Source organism: Hemitrygon akajei, chromosome 11, assembly GCF_048418815.1.
Source record: "Hemitrygon akajei chromosome 11, sHemAka1.3, whole genome shotgun sequence".
Classification (NCBI taxonomy): Eukaryota; Metazoa; Chordata; class Chondrichthyes; order Myliobatiformes; family Dasyatidae; genus Hemitrygon; species Hemitrygon akajei.
Window position 1 is genome coordinate 152,407,848 of NC_133134.1, and position 20,010 is coordinate 152,427,857.

At 41.2% G+C, this 20,010-nt stretch overlaps 1 long non-coding RNA gene across 1 annotated transcript; it reads right to left on the reverse strand.

Annotated features, from left to right (window-relative positions):
• Window positions 1–14,598: 14,598 nt before the first annotated feature.
• Window positions 14,599–16,962, reverse strand: LOC140736136 (uncharacterized). The gene is made up of 3 exons (XR_012100896.1): window positions 16,919–16,962; window positions 16,625–16,750; window positions 14,599–15,206 (listed from the first exon to the last, which is right to left on the reverse strand). It is a non-coding gene; the product is annotated as an uncharacterized lncRNA (long non-coding RNA).
• Window positions 16,963–20,010: the final 3,048 nt, after the last annotated feature.

A 20,010-nucleotide genomic window follows, 5' to 3' on the forward strand; every position in this document is an offset into this window, starting at 1 on the left:
AAGAATGATTAGTAAGTGTCATGATCTGAATTGGAAAATGTGTAACAAACATTTTTGCATAGTTTGCTGGCGACTACAACGTCATGTTAATGTCACAGCAAAATGGAAATAGTCGGCTAATTTCCTTGTTTATGAAACGTTGAAAATGATTCAACACATAACCTTTAAAGTGTACTTACTATTCATTCCCTGTGGTTGGAGGATCCTACTGTAATTTGAAGGTTATGACGCTACTTATGGCTCACTCACAAAAAATGTAAATTAAAACTAGACGTTTCTCCTTGCCTCCAGCTCACTTACAGACACCGTTATGTTCGTATTTTTAAATGTACTGTGTACTTCCCAGTTTTTCCCATCTAAAAACTGGGAAGACATTGCATTCAATAGGTTCACCTGGAGGAAACCTGTTCAAGAGGGAGCTGTGCTACAATACCTCCGCTGTGTCGCTATGAAAGGAGAGACTGAAGAAACAAAAGCCCTGAAGACTAACCACCCCATCACTTACTCTGGCCCACACTGCACAAGAATGCATGGTCCTTGAATCATCCTCTACAGCCACCTGAGGTCCCACCAATAAACAACCCCTTAGGAGATCATCATACTCGACTTGATGTACAAATGTATGTATTCTTCATATTTTCCTGAACAAAGAATACAATTTCTTTAATTGCAGCTGATCCAAATCAGTAGAATGTTAATTTGATGAATGGATTTTCATTTTTAGGCTCTACAATGACCACATTACTGTTGACCGGTGAGATTCCTAGTGCTGCCCTAAACATCTTTGGCTGTGTTGATCTAGTGAATGATCGATGCCTTTAGCATTATTGAGATCAAGGGTTTGATGGTCCCCAGTAACAAGCTCGACAGCCTTCATTTACACAGAAAATAATTTGACCCAAAAAAAACAGGAGGTTCACTGGCTGATAAACTCAATTCACTCTTAAAACATTACATCAGTCAACAGAGACACAATAGAGTGCAGATGCTCAAATCAGGAGCAACAAACCATCTGCAGGTGGAAACTCAGCAGGTCAAAACACTGCACAGGACCTGGAATGTCAACAATTCCTTCCCTCCCATAGATGCACCTCAACCTGCTATGTTTCTTCAGCAGATTATCTATCAATATGTTTCTATATAAGAATCAATGATAACAATATTTAAAGGTGAAGTGGATTTTTCCTTTGGATGGGGAGTCTAGGACCAGAGGGCATAGCCTCAAAATAGAGGGACATCCATTCAGAACGGAGGTGAGGAGGAATTTCTTTAGCCACTGAGTGGGGTAAATCTGTGGAATTTGTTGCCATGGGTGCATTTAAGGTGGAGGCTGATCAGTTCTTGATTAGTCAGGGTGTGAAAGTTTATGGGAAGATGGCAGGAGGTTGGGGTTGAGAGGGAAAATGAATCAGCCGTGATGAAAAAGCGGAGCAGACTCAAAGGGCCAAATGGTCTAATTCTGCTCCTGTGTCTTATGGTCTAAATCTTATAACCTGCAGTAGATTATTATTGTGTTGACAGTAACTTAAAGGATTATTTTACATGCCAAGTTGTTCTTCCATGTCTAAGCATATGAAGATGATATTATAGCTGGATTTTGTGGATAAAATGGCACAAAAGCTGTTTACTTTCATGGTTATTTCACCATGAATTTGCTAGCTGAAGCTTTTTTCTGAGGAGTAAATATTACTTCAGCTCTAAAAAAAATTTACACATATGGGATTTATAAATTTCTCCTCAGGTATTTTGCAGACTGCAACAAGCTCAAAATAGTAAACAATTATTGCATTTCTTTTACTCTCTAGGTTGGTATATTCTGAATGATTTAATGCAAACACATCGCATTTGGTAGAGTGGGAATAGAAATGCTTTTGGTCACAGAGTCATAGAGACAGGCAGCATGAAAGCAGGCCCTTCAGCCCACAGAGTCGATTCTGTCCATCACCAACCCACATCCACTTATCCTACATTAACCCCATTTTTACATGGTTCATTGTCGTCAGTGTGGTGTTGTCCTTATATCATTGAGAACTAACTTAGTGTGCCTGCCAATTTTCCTGACCATGTTTATGTAAACAATGTGCATGGTTAATTATTTAATGACAAAAACCGGTTCAAGAGGTAATGAGCAATGATCTTCATATTTAATTGATATGAGAATGAGTGATGTCCAGAGGTGTCCAGTTTCTTAACGGCTGGACTTCTGATGGAAATAGATGCAAATTCTTCAAAGTACATTTTGCTATTTTTTTCATGATTAATGCATTGAGATGCAAATGAGACACAACTAAACACAACTTCCAGCTAATTCAACTTACAGACATTTTCTACTTGGTACAAGAGAGGTCATTCTTGGGTCTCATTTGCAAAGTTTCTTCTTTGCTGAACTTTGATGAACTTTACCACCACTGTAGTGAACAGCGAAGGGGCAGAAAAATTCCACTGCTTCAGTTGGGTTCTTATTTGGTTACATTGGACAAAGTAGAATTTGAAATACTTGGCTTATTTTTACCTTTTATTACTAGCACCATTTTAAATCTTGAATACATTTTTCCCTGTTATGTTTACGTTCTGGAGTATCAACGCAGAATTGCTGAGGTAAACCTCATCCATCCCAGAGGGTGTTAGTGATTATTCTCCATTATCTAACCCTGTGCATCTATGATCTATCTGTATGTATATTTAATTATCTACAGTATATTTACCTTTCTTTCATCCACGTTTCTAACCATCTTTTTAGTGGTCATCCATTCTCAATTTCAGTTTGCAACTCCTGTCAGTACAGCTACTGCCATATTTTCCTATATGCAAGCATGATTATTTCATAAATTGATATAATTCCCTAAGATAAACACTCAGAAACTTAACGGCTTGAATTTCACGTCCTTGTCGCTTTTCAGAACCTATTGAACAAGGCTGTGCAAAAACTGAACGTCCAATTCCACTCAAAGCTTCCAACTAGTGCAGCTAAAGTGAATACAATTAAAAATGGTAGCCACGTGTCAAAAATATTAAACAAATCACCCTGAGCTGGATAGCGTATTGAATCGGACTGACCTGACCCAGCCCAAATGTTTAATCAGAATATACACTGGACGTGACCTCACCATTTGTAACGATGATCTGTCAGGTTAGGGTCAGGTTCTATGCTAGAATAATATCCTGGATCTTTTATCTTAACATGAGAGGGAAGATGGAGCATTGGTTTAACATCTTATCTGGAGGGTGATAACACTAGCAGTATACCACTACGTTCCCTTGGTATCTCACTGCACAAATCGATTTTAAAGTGTACTCTAGTCTCTGCGATTAAACTTGAAACTACAACATTCAGACACTGGGAGCAAATGTTATCTACTGAGCCAAGCCATAAACAGGTATTTGGTTGACATAATTTTGCAGAAGAGATAACTTTATGAAATGACAACCCATTTAGAAATCTTACCCATCTCCCCTTTAGGGAATCTATTCCTTCACGGCATGTCTCCCATCTGGGGATAGAATAATATAGAAGTTCCACCTTTTTGGCTTCACTGCCTAGTTGCAATGAGTTTGCAAATTCTGTTATTAGCCAGTGCAGGTTACTGTTGGGAACTGGTGGTAGGTAATCGTGCTCAAGCTGCATCACGGCAGGCTATGGAAGCTGCACTGCGGCAGACAGGAGGGCTCCGCAACGGGTAGTTACAACTGCTCAGTGCATCACTGGCACCAGCCGATCTGCCACCAAGGTACCGGAAAGAGGCTAGCAATACCATGAAGGATCCTACCCACCCTGCTTATGGACTCTTTGTCCCACTTCCATCAGGGAAGTGGCTATACAACATCAACAGCAGGACCACTAGGCTCAAAAACAGCTACTTCCCCAAGCTGTCAGGCTCACTAACACCTCCGCTCATTAACCCACCTCATCACCACCCACCCTCCACCACCACCACCACTACTTCATAATTTCCTGTCATTCACCTTATGTACAGATACACCTGTACCGAGTGACACGTTATGTACATACAGTCATACAATTACAATTAGTCCATGTATATAAACTAATTGTATGTATTTATAGAGTACTGTGCAAAAGTCCTAGCTATGTAAATGTGCCTAAGACTTTGCACAGTGCTGTATTTATTGTGTTTTTAATTGTGCTCTTTATGCTTATTGTGTTTTCTTTGTTGCATCAGAACCAAACTAACAATCATTTCAATCTTGTTTACACTGGAGTACTGAAGAATGTCATAAAACAATCGTAAATCTTGAATCAGCTTAGAAGTTAATAGCAGATGCACATTTTTGATTATATTACTGTAACGTGAAGGGCTACCTTACCTGCCGGTATAAAGCTGCTTCCACTGTGCCAATCACTGAATAGCCTGTTCGAAGGATACAGCAGCTCTCTCTCCTTGGCTGGCTTTCGTGCCACATACCAGTTTCCAGTTTTGAGCACCCCAAGGGTATAAGAATTCCACATGTGAGATACTCTGACTTTTTTTGCTAGGGGCTCCCCTTCAGATTGGGTTGCATCCAGGGTTGAAGAATGATTGGGAAAGTGTGCTGCAGAAAGAAGGGCTGTGTGCACACTTCAATAAGTACCTGTTTGTTGAATGTTTAGTATCGTAGTTTTATAACTCAGGGGGCTTACATAAGCACTTGCTTGACATAAATGCTTGACTGAGTGTTTCACTATTTGTAAATTAATCATTAATGTTTTTACTTGCAATCAGTGTCTTCTGTCCCATCTACAGATTCTGTGACCCTGTTTCTGTGTAACAATTAGAAAAGTGTAAGAACATGCTCTCCTTGTCTGTGTGAGTAAATCAATCCCCATGAATGTAGCACATGAGTTTTAACTTTATCCATTACATTATTTTATGAATTAATTTTAAAACTGCCATTTAGATTCTGATCTCTTTTGTACTCTGCTTTCCCACATCGTTTTTTCTCTGAAAAATGCCATAAAGTTCAGGAGAGATATTTGACACAGGGAGTCCTTAGTAAGGTAAGTTCTAAAACAGCATCTGAAATAATTTGAGTATGCTAATGGATCTAGAATATAGCAAATGGCAGCAAATGCTTTTGATTAATCAATAGGTCAAGCAGACGTTAATAAATCCGTCTGTGGGAATTTATTCATCAAGGGATGTTAAAGCATACCTTCCGTCCACACTGCATGTGAAGCTGTTTGTAGTACGTGAAGTTTTAAAACTCTGACAATATTTTTGAGCATCCATTTAGTAGCTGAACTAGTTGTCAGCAATTTAGGTCATTGATCCAGAGCCTTGAGGTTGAATCCCTTTCTGGCATCTTGGGAACTTTAGATTCTAGTAAAGCCATTAAAACTAAGGAGAGCGAAAGAATTGAGGGACAAACAAGATTGCGGCAGGTACTCAGGTTGAGGGAGAGAAATAGGGGGTGGGAATAAAGGGAGGGGGGATCACAATGAGATGGTGAAAGGGATGGGAATAAAAGAAGAAGTTGTGGGAAAGATATATACTAATGTGGTCAGGCTGCATGTTCAGCAAGAACATGTTCCTGTCTACATATCTGTCAGGCAGAGCTTGGTCTCCAATCATCAGGGATCTCCATGTTATTGGAACATGATCCCACTCTGCAAGATATCAATGGGGGTTATTTCTACAGCAGCCAGTCCTTCTGGAACCATCTTCGATTCCTCAAAACTGGAGTCGAAGCCAATCAGAATCAGAATCAGGTTTAATATCACTTGACATATCACATGAAGTTTGTCACTTTGCAGCAGCAGTAGAGTGCAATACATAAAAATATACAATATGAAATATATATTTTAAAGTTAAATTAAATAAGTAATGCAAAAAGAGAGAAAAATAGTGAGGTTGAGTCCATGTTCCGCTTCGTTGTCCATTCAGAAATCTGATGGTGGAGGGGAAGATACTGTTCCTAAAACATTGAGTGTGTGTTTTCAGGCTCTTGTAACTCCACCCTGATGATAGCAATGAGAAGAGAGCATGTTCTGGGTGATGGGGGTCCTTAATGACAAATGCCACATTTTGAGGCATATTCTTTTGAGGATTTCCTCGATGCTGGGGAGGCTCATGCCCATGATGGAGCTGACTGAGTTTACAACTTTCTGCAGCTTTTTCCAATCCTGTGCAGTGGCCCCTCCATACCAGAAGTGATGCAACCAGTTGGAATGCTCTCCATGGTATATCTGTAGGAACTTGCTAAAACCTTGGGTGACGTACAAAATCTCCTCAAACTCCAAATGAAACACAGCCGCTGAAGCACAGACTCAGGGGACTGCCTAAGATTAGGGACCATGTTATTGCCAGAACAAATTATCACTGCGCAACGTTAATACATGTGAGAAATTCTGCCGATACTGGAAATCCAAAGCAACACACATGAAGACCTGGAGGAACTCAGCAGGTCAGGCAGCATCCATGGAAATGAACAAACAGTTGATATTTTGGGCCAAGGACCTTCTTAAGGACTGGAAAGGAAGGGGAAATAAAGGGGATGGAGGATAGCTAGACGGTGATAGGGGAAGAAAGGTAAAGGGCTGGAGAGGAAAGTGGACCATAGGAGAAAGTGAAGGAGAAGGGGCACCAGGTGGAAGGTGATAAGCAGCTGGGAAGAGGTAATAGGCCAGAGTGGGGAATAGAAGAAGAGGGAATTTTTTTTTCTGGAAGATGAAATTGCTGTTCATGCTATTAGGTTGGAGGCTACCCAGACAGAATATTAGTTGTTGCTTCTCCATCCTAAGGGAGGCCTCATTGTGGCACTATAGGAGGCATGTCAGACCGGGAATGGGAATGGGAATTAAAATGTTTGACCATGGGGAATTTCTGCTTTTGGCGGATGTAGTGGAGGTACTCAATGAAATGGTCCCCCAATTTAACTTCTGTGGCACTGGTTTGGTTCCGTCAATGACAACAGGACAGAGAATCTTGACCTTATTATCATTTGGATATCAAATCAAATGTAGCTAGATCATTAAGATTGAAAATTACCTAGACCAGGAAATATTCTCTTAGAACAGATGGTTTTATAACAATGTAGTCTGCACTTTTCAATGAATCCTATGAAATATGAACTCTAAATCTATATAGACAAAAACAGCTCCTGTATGAAAAGCTATGATTGGGGGGGTCGAAAACATCCTAAGAATAATTGTTTCATAAGTGTTGTTAAGAAACTTAAACTAACAATAGACAATAAGTACTAAAAATATCTTCTTAAACATACAGGATTTTAACAGTTATGGATGAGCACTGCTGGAAACAGGGAAATGAGGTTATTAATAGTGGAGGAAGTACAGAGTGACATGGTATAGATTTATTATAAACACCAATATAGTAGATTTCCTCAGTAAAACAGATCTACTGTTTTTATGTTTCTATTAGTCATTAAGATATTATTTGATATACTTTAAATACACATAAAATAAAAATCATATAAACAATGTGATGCCTGAAACTAGCAGGTAATTTTCATGACTATTGATGTCTTATCTGACTCAATCAATGTAAGATGCTCTCAAAGATTTCATTTCACAGAAATATAATGATCAAAGAAAGATATCACTTACTGTAAATATCTGTACAATAGCTTTTCTCAGCAAAATAGAGATGCTGGTATTATTAATTAAAAAGATATCTGGATACATGTCAAATATTGTTAAAGTAATATGTGCTGGTTATCAGTAGATTACTTCTGGATGAAATGATTCATGAAAATAAAAGATAACCATTTTCTGCATACTAAACTCTCACTGCAAATGTCTCGAGCACAAGTGATTTGTTTATTTTTAGTGACCCAATTAATGTAAATACTCTGAAAGTAATTTCACAGCAACTCATAGATTTAGTTTGAAAGAGATACGATGACAAAAGAAAATGTATTTTAAATTATATTCATTTAACCATGCGGTGACACACACATACAGTTCAAGGTCTGATCATCAATAATGAAGCAACAGAATTCAAAGAAAACCCCCAGAATTTGGGGGGGAAGTGCTGGAAAAGCCTACAAAAAGACATGGATACAGTCTAGACCATCATCAGAAAAGCCCTTCCCACCGTTGGGCACATCTACAAGGAACACTGCCACAAGAAAGCAGCATCCATCATCAAGGACCCCCACCATCCAGGCCATGCTCTCTTCTTGCTGCTGCCACCAGAAAGAAAGCACAGAACCTTCAGGTCCCTCACCACAAATTTCAGGATCAGCTATTACCCATCAACCTTCAGGCACCTGAACCAGCTTGGATAACTCCACTCGCCTCAGCACTGAATCGGTTCCACCATCTATGGACTCATTTTCAAGGACTCAGCAATTCAAGTTCTCAACATTATTTATTTGTTAATTATTATTATTATTTGATTTTTATTTGCACAGTTAGATTGCTTTTGCACATTTGTTGTTTGTAAGTCTTTGTTTGTAATAGATATTCATTGATTTTGTAATATTTCTTTGTTCTATTCAGTTCTTCTTCTTTTGCCCATTAAGCCATTGGCGTCTGCGGCAGCAATGAAGGTTCTTCATCTCTGATGGCATTCACTGCTTCCTGTCAGTAGCTTCCTCTCAGTTTACAGTCATGCAAGCCCTGGAGACTCAGGAAATCGTTGTAGAAGGATTCTTCATTGCTGTTTTCCCTAACAGTTTTGTTTAACCAGTCAGGATTGTTAGCCCTGAGTTGGACCCCAAACCTGGAGGATTGGTAGACTGCTCTTAGTCTGGCCTCTACCCTTTGAGCTCTGGCATGGGTGACCCTACCAAGAGCCAAAGCATAAAGCCCTGACTCCAGCCAGCATAGCTCTCTGGGTCATTGAGGCACGCAAGCCTCCAAACCTCAGCATGTTTGTGGTCCTCTTGAAGGACTACTGTGAATGCCTGCGAGAAAATTAATTTCTGTGTACTTCGTGGTGACATACACATTTATAAAAAAAGGGCTACAGAGTCAAGGAGAGGAAAACCATGAAGGTATTTAAAGGGATTAGCTATGTTTGCCAAAAGACAGAGCAAAATGTTTCTCTTGTGTTGGTAATGTGCTGGGGGGCAGCCCGCAGGTGTAGCCACACTTCCAATGCCAACGTTGGCCCACAACGTACTAACTGGAACCTATACCTTTTTGGAATGTGCGTGGAAACTGGACCATCTTAAGGAAGCCCACCTGGTCACAGAGAGAACTTAGGAATTACAGACAGCGGGGAGAATCGAACACCGATCAATGATCGCTCACACTGTAAAGTGATTACACTAACCACTACACTACTGTGCCACCCTCAAAAACTCAAAGGCAGATTCAGGAGCAAGGTCCCAATCTAACTGGCTTTGAGCAGCAGGCCTGATCACCAATCATGAAGCATATAGAATCCAAGGAAAAGACTGGAGTTTGTGTGGAGAGGGCCAGAAGTGTTATGGAGCTAGGAAGGGGAAAACAATGGAGGAATTTGAAAACAGGGATGAAAATGAGAAATGTTCCAAGTTCTGATGTAATCTGTAAAATATTGAAAGACATAAAGGCATCCCAAAGCATTTTTTACCCAACCAAGTACTTTAGGAGAGACTCCTAAATAGCCCATTTATATTGAGGGATATCCTACAATTGTGTTCAGCTTCTCCCCTTTCTGGTGCTGTTAATTGAGAGGCATCTAGCTCATCCCGATCAGCATAGAGTAGAATTGTTCAGGCAACAGCAGGCAGACAGAAAGCTTTTAAGTATCAGGGTTCAAATTCAGCTGGATCAGAAGACATTAGGTGGCCAGGGTACATCAAAAGCGGACTCGGGGAAATTACAGTGGTGATTCAGCCTCCGCAGCTATAACTGACCAAGGCCGGCCCATCAATCAACAGCGGGTCAGAGGTCAACATAAAGCTTTAGAGAAAAATGAGCTTGATAACAAATACTACCTCCAACATTCCCCAAGCCCTGTTCCACCCAAACCTTTAAACTAATAACAAAAGTCTACCTGGTTAACTTATGTTCTGTGAATAAAGCAACAGCTAGGAGATAGTGTGGATGGTGCTAAATGGAGTAGGAATCTGAAGAGCATAAAAAACTGCAAAAGTGTAAAACTTGACTGGAGTTTATTTATATCAAAGGCCAGGTCTGGTCTGGCTTCTTCCCCTCCCCCATCAACCCCTAAATAATTCCAGATAAAAAAAATAGTTAAAACTAATCCACTGAATGATGTGAAAAAAATCAATCATCTCTCCTTAAATTTAATTTCAGCCCAATATGGTGTTTTTTAAATCGTATGATCTTCTTTTAAACAATACATCGAATGTAACTGCTTCAGCATCAAAACGTAAGGATTCATGTGACTTAATTACACATTTATTGGATAGTGTCACTTGTCAACAGTGTATTACAAAAATTCAGTCACTAAGATACCTCATCCCAATCATAGGCTGAAGAACCTCACAGATGTTAATGCACTATTCTGACTTCCTGAATTTTCAGTATTCATTGAAGGATGAGGGAAAGCTCATAAAGTTCTTTATATTGTGTCATCTCTTTAAAGATCAGTCAATATTATTGTTACACTGTCATGCTAGCAATTACGAACCATCAGCATTTGTTGATGTTGCAGTATTTTCATCAGAGTGACTCATGCAACTGGAGAAGAGGACAGACGAGCAGAGAGAAATTGGGTGGATTAGAAAGGACAGAGACGTTGAGGTAAAAGAGCCCAATGTAAACTGAACAGCTAACCTTGGCATCTCAGCCGAAGTTAATCTTCAAACAAGATCACTAAAACTGATAACTGTGCCAGGGAAGGCAGCTGTACACAATTTTACTTCCTATATTACAGCAACACCTCAGCTACAGTGCTAGTAAGGCATCCTGGACAAGATGTGAAAGATACTGAACCAAAAAGCAGAGATACTGTGGACCACGTTCAGTTTCATTTCACTGCCCCAAAGTCAAAGTCAAATTTATTATCAAAATATGTATATGTTACTAGCTACTACCTTGCAATTCACTTTCTTGCAGACATTTACAAAAAACTATATATAAACAAAGCCTGACCAGCAACCCCTGTACAAAAGAAGGCAAACTGAGCAAATAATAAAAAATAACTTGAGTTGTAAAGATTTGTTGAAAATGAATCTGTAGCTTGTGGAATCAGTTTAGAGTTGTGGTGAGTACAGTTACCTTCACAGGTTCAGGAGGAAAAGAGTAGTAACTGTTCCTGAACCTGGTCATATGTGACCGAAGGCTTCTGCACTTCCTGCCCGATGGTAGTACCTGTAGTGAGAAGAGAACTTGGCCTGGATGGTAGGGCACCTTGGTGATGGAAGCTGCCTTCTTGTGCTAGGGTAAATGTGCTCAGTGGTGGGGAGTGCTTTGCCTATGATTCTCTGAGCTATGACCACCCATTTATTGTCAAATGACAGCATTTATTGTCAAAAGTAGTGAGGTACAGTGGAAGACGTTGTTTCCTGCCACTCATACAGAATTCTTTGCATTCGTACCTTGAGGTAGTACAAGGGACAAGCAGTAATAGAGTGCAGAATGGAGTGTGACCGTTACAGAGGAAGTGCAGTGCAGGTCGACAGTAAGGTGAAAGACGATGACAAGGTAGGTTATGAGGTCAGGTTTCCATCACGTTGTATGAGGGGACCAATGGTCTTCTAACAATGGGGTAGAAGCTGCCCTTGTGCATACCTTCAGCCGGATGGGACTGGGTGGTTTATGAAGGGCGAGAATGTGTGAATAGCTACTAATAAGTCATTTAACTTTAGTAAAAAAATAATGGATTAAACTATCTATTCATTTATTTATTTAATTTACACCGCTTGTCCTTTTTTGCACATTGGTTGCTTGTCACTTTGTTTTTTGTGCGCATAGCTCCTAACCAATTCACTTTCAAGGACTCTTTATAACTCACGCTCTCAGTATAATTTTTTAATCGGTTGTGTTTCTTCATTTTACTGGGAATGCCTGCAAGAAAGCAAATCATAAGGTAGCGTATGGTGACATATATGTACTTTGATCGTAAATTTGCTTTGAACTTTAGAAATCTGTATCATTTCTGACAATGCAGCTCTCCCTCGACCGGGCTTGCCTGGAATGGGCTAGTAGCCATACTCAGACATGCTGATCTTTAGTTGCCAGGCTCACAGAGAGCCAGTGTGTAACTGCATCGTCCATGTCCATTCAGTTCTGACTTTCTCATGGTGCTAAGTCAGCGTGCAGGTCTGCCCTCCCACTCTGCAGCTTGCGCTAAGTCTGCGATGGAGGGCAGATGTCATGAGCTGAGGTTTGTATCCCGCATGCGGTTTGTATCCAGCTCCCCAGCTTTACAATGACAATAGCTGGGCTGTAATGCACAATCTCATGCATTTGAATGGAGTCACGATCACTATAAAAGATAAATGGTTTGATCTTTACTTAATATTTCTAATTGGTTTCCAGCATTTAAAGGTACTTTGTATAAGATGATAAGAGGTACAGATAGAATGGACAGCCAGCGGCTTCACCCCAGGTGCTTGGAAGAATGTATGGGGAGTTTGGGGTGGCACGGTGGCATTGTGGTTAGCATAAGGCTTTACAGTAGCAGTGACACGGGCTTGATTCCCGCCACAGTCTGTAAGGAGTTTGTGCATTCTCCGCGTGACCGCGTGGGTTTCCTCCGGGTGCTCCGGTTTCCACCCACATCCCGAGACCTACCGGTTATTGTAAATTGTCCCATGATTAAGCGAGGATTAAATAGGTGGGTTGCTGGGCAGCATGGCTCGAAGGGCCAGAAGGGCCTATCCTGCACCAAATCTCAATCAATCAATAGATAAATAAATAGATAGATAAGTCATTTTACACACAAATCTGTAAATACATGGAATGTGCTGCCAGGAGTGTGGTGGCAACAGATACATTAGGGACATAAGATATTGTTAGACAGGCATATGTATGAAAAAAATACAGAGCTGTAGGGGGGGGGAGGCTTAGAGTGATCTTGGAGTAGATTAAAAGGCCGATGGGCCTGTATTGTGCTGCACTGCTCTATGTTCATTATTTAGTGTTCTAAATTGTCTTGAACTTATTTACAAAATCTCCTGAGGAATGACTAGCATCCAGGTATGGCCGTCCATGAGCTGTGCCTGTTTATACTACCTCACTTCTGGTTGTCCCTCACGGCTTGTTTCTCCTTGTGGGACAACGAGGACAGCCAGGCCTGGCTTTTAGCTCAATCGGACCTAGATGTCCACAAAATGTAAGTGCAGCTGGGAGTAAAATGCAGGGAGCAAGCCGATATGTACATCAGATCCAGTGTGATCTCACTGAGTCACCAAGTGAGTTAGTGAGTCTGCTCAGCCCTCCCAGCTTTGCTCAGATCAGTTGTTATAGCTCGGTGGGTGTGGAGAGTAGGGCGGAGAGAGGGAGCACACAGAGCTGCCCCATTTGCACCCATCAGAAGATGTCAGTTGCAAGCAGAAAGCAGGAGAATGGGCTTTAAAAAAATCAGCCATCATTGAATGGCAGAACAGACTCAATGGGCTGAATGGCCTAATTGTACTGCTATATCTTATGGTTATGGCCTAACCCCGTGGCAGCCAACAAATCCAAACCACCGGTCTCCCAAATACTCCTTCACCCGTACAGACTGTCTATGCGTCAGGCATTAGTAGCTTGATGAAGATCTGCGATGGAGGGTTTATCACCATTGAATAGAGAATTGCAAGAGAATAGAAGTTCTCTCGAAAGTAAGGGGAAAGTCAAGCCTGGAAAGTGACAGTCTCAACCTATGGCACTGGGAAAGGAGGAGGTGGGTTGATGGTTAAGCACAGCAACTTTGGTAGGGCCTGTCACTAAACAAACTATGCCACTCAGCTCTGCCAGTCTTAGCACCAGAACTTGAAATTAGTCAGGAACGCTATCTGTCTTCTTTTGGTTTCTTGAGGCCCTCCCTTGGTGAGGGTCAACCCTGGATATTGTATCCCGGCTGTCTACATGATGCACAAGCCATGCAGTCCAACATGGAGAGCAAGCGGTTGCCCGTGCAACAGGCTCCCGCTCTTCATGCAGCTGATGAACCCAAAGAAATAGCGGAGACCAGTGCAGTTTGGCACCAACAGCAATGCAGGAGTAGTTAGTCAGTGTTGAACTCCACGTAGGACTGCCTTCCGGACTCCAGTTCCAGAATTTATCCTCGGGATTTACCCATGAAGCCTTCCCCATGAGTGGGTACAGCCACAAGGCAGCAGAGGTTTGAGATCAGAGTTTTTCTTCTCCCAAAGGAGCTGCCAACCATGGCTAAAGAGACCCATCTGCCCAAAGCACCTGGTTTTAAGGCACCTGTAACCCACATTTGCCCCTTCTCCTGTCTGTAGAAACAGCTCCACTGGGCTTAGTAGCTAAGCCACACGGGAAGGCCAGGAGCTGGACTTGGATGCCAGAGGCTATTTGAGACGCACACCATTGGGAGCATTTACTAGGTAGTGGGAGCTTATCGCCACTACCTCCCATGGCTATGACAACTTTAAGGAACCATTTAGTTTCTTATTATAAATTAATTCTTGGTGAATTCTAACCACATGGTACAGGTGCAGGAATCAGAAATCTGGAAGTTTCATCAGACCAGGTAGAATTGAGAAAACATTTGAAAGGACGTGCTAAATCATTCTTTAATTATTGGTATTGTTATTGGTTTATAGTGAAATACAGTGAAAAGTTTCTTGCGTACAGTTTATACAGATCAAATCATTACACAGTACTTTGAGCTAGATTAAGGTAAAACAATAACAATGCAAACTAAAATGTAAAAGCTACCGAGAATGTGCAAGTGCAGGTAAACGATAAAGTGCAAGATCATAGTATTATTGGAATTGTTGTCTCTTTTGCATTTTGTCTTCAATATGCTGTAGTTTTTTTTCATCCTCTACGACAGGTTCGAACTCTTGACTGGAGTTTTTCTCCATGGAGGATAGTCTCCAATATTCTCCAGTTTATTTTCCTCCTCTGATACGGGTCCTAACTCCTGACTGGTGCCTTGCTCCATGGACACCAGTCCATCTCTGTAGCCTCAATCCAACTGGTCGACCTTCACATCAGAATTCGAAGCACGAGTTTGGGCTTGAAACATTGTTTCCTGGTCACCACCGTAGGCTGAAGTGTCTGCTGATGTTTCGACGCTTCACTATGTTGCCAGCAGGTACCACACATTAAAAGGAGTCACACACAACCATCATTCTCTGCTCAGACTTGGAGTGGAAACAATTCTGAAGGACTGTTTAAGGGGAAGAAGAACGCAGAGATTAACATGCAAAACAGTAAACAACATTTGGCCAGAATTTGACCTCTCTTGTGCAAATCCTGTCAGAACACTTAGGCAGACTTTAGTCAGAAGGCTGTGGCTTGCTTCCTTGATTATTAAAGTACCCCATCCCTCTTCATCCATTATTGAAAGTTCTAAACATCTGGGTAGATGTCTAGGTGCTTTCTTTAACTTCTATCATTAACATTTGCATCCATCCTCTCCTGTTGTTGTTTCCAAATTCATGTTTGGTAGGAATTGATTGATGATTGTAATACTCAAGAAGTATACCAGAAGCTGGTACCTGTCATGTTTACACTCTTGAAGGCTTTGGCTATTTCATTAAGTGTAATGCCGAACTTCTGAGATTTGGTCAAATGCAATCAAGTCAAAGTCAAAGTAAATATCATCAAAGTACACACCTTATTTTCTTACAAATATTTACAGGAACATTAAGAAATATAATAGAAAAACAAAACAGAAACAAAGTCTGACAAACAACCAATGTGCAAAAGGAGACAATTGTCAATTTAAAAAGAATACACAAATAAATAAATAATACTGAGAATGCGAGTTGCAAGGCCTTGAAAGTGAATCAAGGTTGTGGACTGAGTTCAGAGTTGAGGTGAATGAAGTTAGCCACTCTGGTTCAGCTCCTATATCACCATGACCCTACCCCCTTCCATGGCAATAATAGACTAGAAAAATCTGAGAATGTCCTTGTTGAGCCAGGAGGCCGCAGCATTGGGGTGCAGGAGGAATGCTACGGTCTTACAAATGTATAATTTAATTTATTAAATTATTGATCTTATTTTAAGACCTCGGTCATGGGGGTTGACATGAAAAATACTGTCAGCTTGCCAGTGCATCAGATGTTTCATCCCTATCGTCTACTTTGCTGCAGGTCCTAACATAAACAAGCACATCAAGCTAAGGCGGTTACTTAAGCTGCTCCCCTGCTGTTCATCAGAATAAACAAATCACAGACACCAGGAGTCGCTTCAAAGTCCCTAACATTCCAAGGAAAAGATACATCAAACGCTAATCAAATTCTGTTCAGTAAGCTGACTGATAGCTGTTCAGACCAGCAGTACCGTAGACATCACACTCATACCACCAAAGTGAACGCAGTTTGAAACCAAGGCCTGCCCCACGTCTGGTTGTGTACTGGTAAAAGTATCAGTTAAACACGCGTGCGCGCGCACACACACACACACACACACACACACACACACACACACACACACACACACACACACACACACACACACACACACACACACACACACACACACACACACACACACACACACACACACACACACACACACACACACACACACACACACACACACTTGTCTGCAGTAACTAGCAGAAAAGTGCAACCTCACCAGCTTTGTTCCATTTTTGCGCACGTCTTGTTGAATATCTTGGGTTAAGAGGCAGGAGCTGCATTCTTAGATTCAATTGGTGTGAATAAACCCTCAAGTAGTTATGCTTGAGCTCTTCAAGTGACTCTGTTACAAACTTACAGTGAATAAATTTGCAATTCACGAGGATATTTAATTCATCCTTCTCTCACCCCCCATCTTACCCCCACCTTATAGAACTTATTTAAGAAGTTTTCTTCCATTGAGTCAGAAGTGGAAAAGCTAGAACATAATATAAATTATAACTTATCTTACTTTTTCAAAGTTACCTTTGAGTGGAGTTCATTATTTGAGTGACTCATCATGAACTATAATAAATCAGTGTGAGATCACGTGCATTAAAATAAAACCTTGAACAAAGAGACGGTTAAACATTTAGTTGGCTTTTTTCACCTTTGGACCATCCTGAGATTGTCAAAGCTGCGGCATGAATTCCTGAATGTTTTATCTCTCTTTCCCAGTGTTTACATTAATCCACGTGTTAGAGCACGTGATTCAAACTTTCCTCAACTGCCACAGCCAGGAGTCTCTAAGCACAATCCGCACTGTAGGTACAAACAGTGGGCTTCACTGCAAAGTCTCAAAGTGCTTCAGCAAGATGGTGCACTCAGAACAGTCTGTCGCAGAGAGTGTGTCTTCTGTCAATCAGTCGTGAGGAGACTAATCAATGCTAATCACAGAGACGTCTGAAACTTCAGCTGCCATCAAACCTTCTTGGCTGAAGGTCACACGAAAGCAACTACATCAGTGAAAATAAACCCCAAAGACACGATTCAAATTAGGTGAATACTTCATACATTTATTTGAAGTCATAAAATTGAAGGAGATTATTCACCCCATCAAATCCATGGTCTCCTCTTGAGGAACATTCCAGTCTTTGTCACGATGTCCCTTGCCCATTATTCTCTCTCAAGTATCTTTCTAATTCCTTTTTGAAGGCATGAATTGGATTTGTTTCAACAGACTAATCCATGCAGTATGTAATATCTTTCTCCTTCACAGCTTCGCAGTCTTTTATCCAGAGATACAACTCTCTGCAGCAATGCCAAGTAGATTATGTCAAGAACTATTTAACTAAATCTCAGTCTAAAGTAATCCACATTTTTTGATTCCCCCTGTACCGAGATATGGGTACTGCTACTACTACGTTGACTCGGGCCTAGGGGGCCAGCATTGGGCACACTGATGGACTTTCCACTCCTCCCTCTCCCTCATCAGTGTGTTCAGTTCACCTACACTAGTCACTCCGCTATCTGTAGGAGCGTGTTGTCCATAGTCTTGGGAGGGTGCCCAGGTTTCATCCTCCCATGCTTGGGCTCCCATGTGATGACTAGGCTGGCAGGTAGCTCAGGGTGGTGTAGTCACTAGTTGCAGTCTTCTCACCTCCATTTTAGTGGTGAGCATTGGTAGGTCGTCATAGAGCTCGATGTTCGTCATGTGCCGTTGCCAACTCACGTCAAGAGCCATCCGGAGCATTCGTGTGTAGCAACCATCTAGAGACTTTTGCATGGTCTTGGTGAGTGTCCACGTCTCACATCCGTACATGAGAATGGACTCTATGACTGCTATGAAGATCCTCTTTTTGAGCCCTTTGGTCAGGTTAGATCTCCAGATTTCCTTCATGTCATCCGTAGCCCTCAACGCCAGCACCTTCCGTCTCTTTATGTCCTTCTCTGACTCATCATTCTTGACCCAAGGTACTTGAAGTCTAAGACTTAATGGTATCATTCTTTATGGTCTTGAGAGTACCTTCGTTGCAGTTGAACACCATGTACTCTGTCTTTTTACCATAAAACCAGAACGAACCAAAAGGGTCAGACCAGTTACACTCACAGATCTCGATTTTGCAGGTGACATAGTCCTGCTCTCTGACTAGATGGAGGAAGCACAGCAGCTACTGACAAAAGTGGAAATTGAGTGCAATAAAGTTAGATTTCACCTAAATGCTAAAAAGAGATATGGGTGGTGGGGTGAAAATACGTCTCTAGCAGAGGAAGTGTAAGGCGCTCCTTCCCTCCACTAGCCCGCAGGTCAGCTTGGACAAAGAATAGAACCTGCTTAGTCCCTGATCAGGCTCAGGTGAAGCTATAGGAGCAGGTGGTGGATAATCGTATGAGCAGCTGTTGCATATAACAAATTCTGTTTAGACAACCATTGACACCGGACAGACAATCTCTGAAGAGTATTGATAATGGTTGGAGTCACCCATTTTGTAAAGACACTGCCCAGAAGAAGAGAATGGCAAACCACATCTCTGGAAAAACTTTGCCAAGAATAGTCATAGTCAAGACCATGGTCGCCTACATCATATACATGGCACATAATAAAGGAATGGTATTGAGATATGATGAACCCAGTACTAAAGCAAGCACTGATGTGAGAGAGGTATGATGAGGAAAGTGAAAGTATTGGTTAAAGGGACAACAGAGAAAGGAATTTCTTTTCTACCTTGCTCCAGGTAATAGATAATGCTATATTGACTATCAAGCACTCCAACAGTATTAACTGTTCCTGGAACCAAACCACCTTTGACAGCATGGGAAAAGAAGAACATGGTGGTTGAACATGATAGGTTTTATGGATAATATTTCAGGAGGAGAAGGGGGTTGTGAGGAGATCAGATATATGAAGAAAATTCCCAAGCTTAAAGTTTTGACAGCTGAGGACTTTTCATCAGAGTGTCTTCCATCTGAAACTTTAACTCTGTTTCCCTTGTGTCAACTCAATGGATATATAGGACAGATTTAGGAATGGGGGAAGGCCTTGCAGTAATTGAAAGAATGATCAGAAGTTTAAAGTAGACATATTGCTTAAATAGAAGTCAGTGGAGGTCTAGAAGGTCTAGATGTGATGGATGGAGAAGACAATGTGAGGTTGGATGAACTCAGGTTTCTGTGTAGTGGAATGTGGGAGGTTGGTAAGATTACATTGGAGTTGTTCTGTTTATGTGTTTCAGTGATGTGGATGATGGTTTCTGTAGCAGATAAACTGAGGCAGAGATGGAGAACAACCATTATGAGCCATAGTTTAATTTGTTCGATAAAATGGAGCCAGGTGAGCACAGTCCTTCCCAGATGGGTAATAGCGCTGCTGGAGAAGGAAAAGATTGTAAACCATGTCAAAGGTTGTAGACATTGACCAAACATTGTGGACATGGATGAGATTCAATTAATAAGATTTGTCACGACCATATAGATGACAATGCTGGCTTTGATTGGAACTGCTCCAGCACAATGAAAAGGGCATGAATATAAATGAGAAGATTCATTGGGAAATTCTAAAGATAAAAGGTTTTAGAGATCAGATTTATTTGTCATTTGTACTTTGAAGTACATGTGATGAAGTAC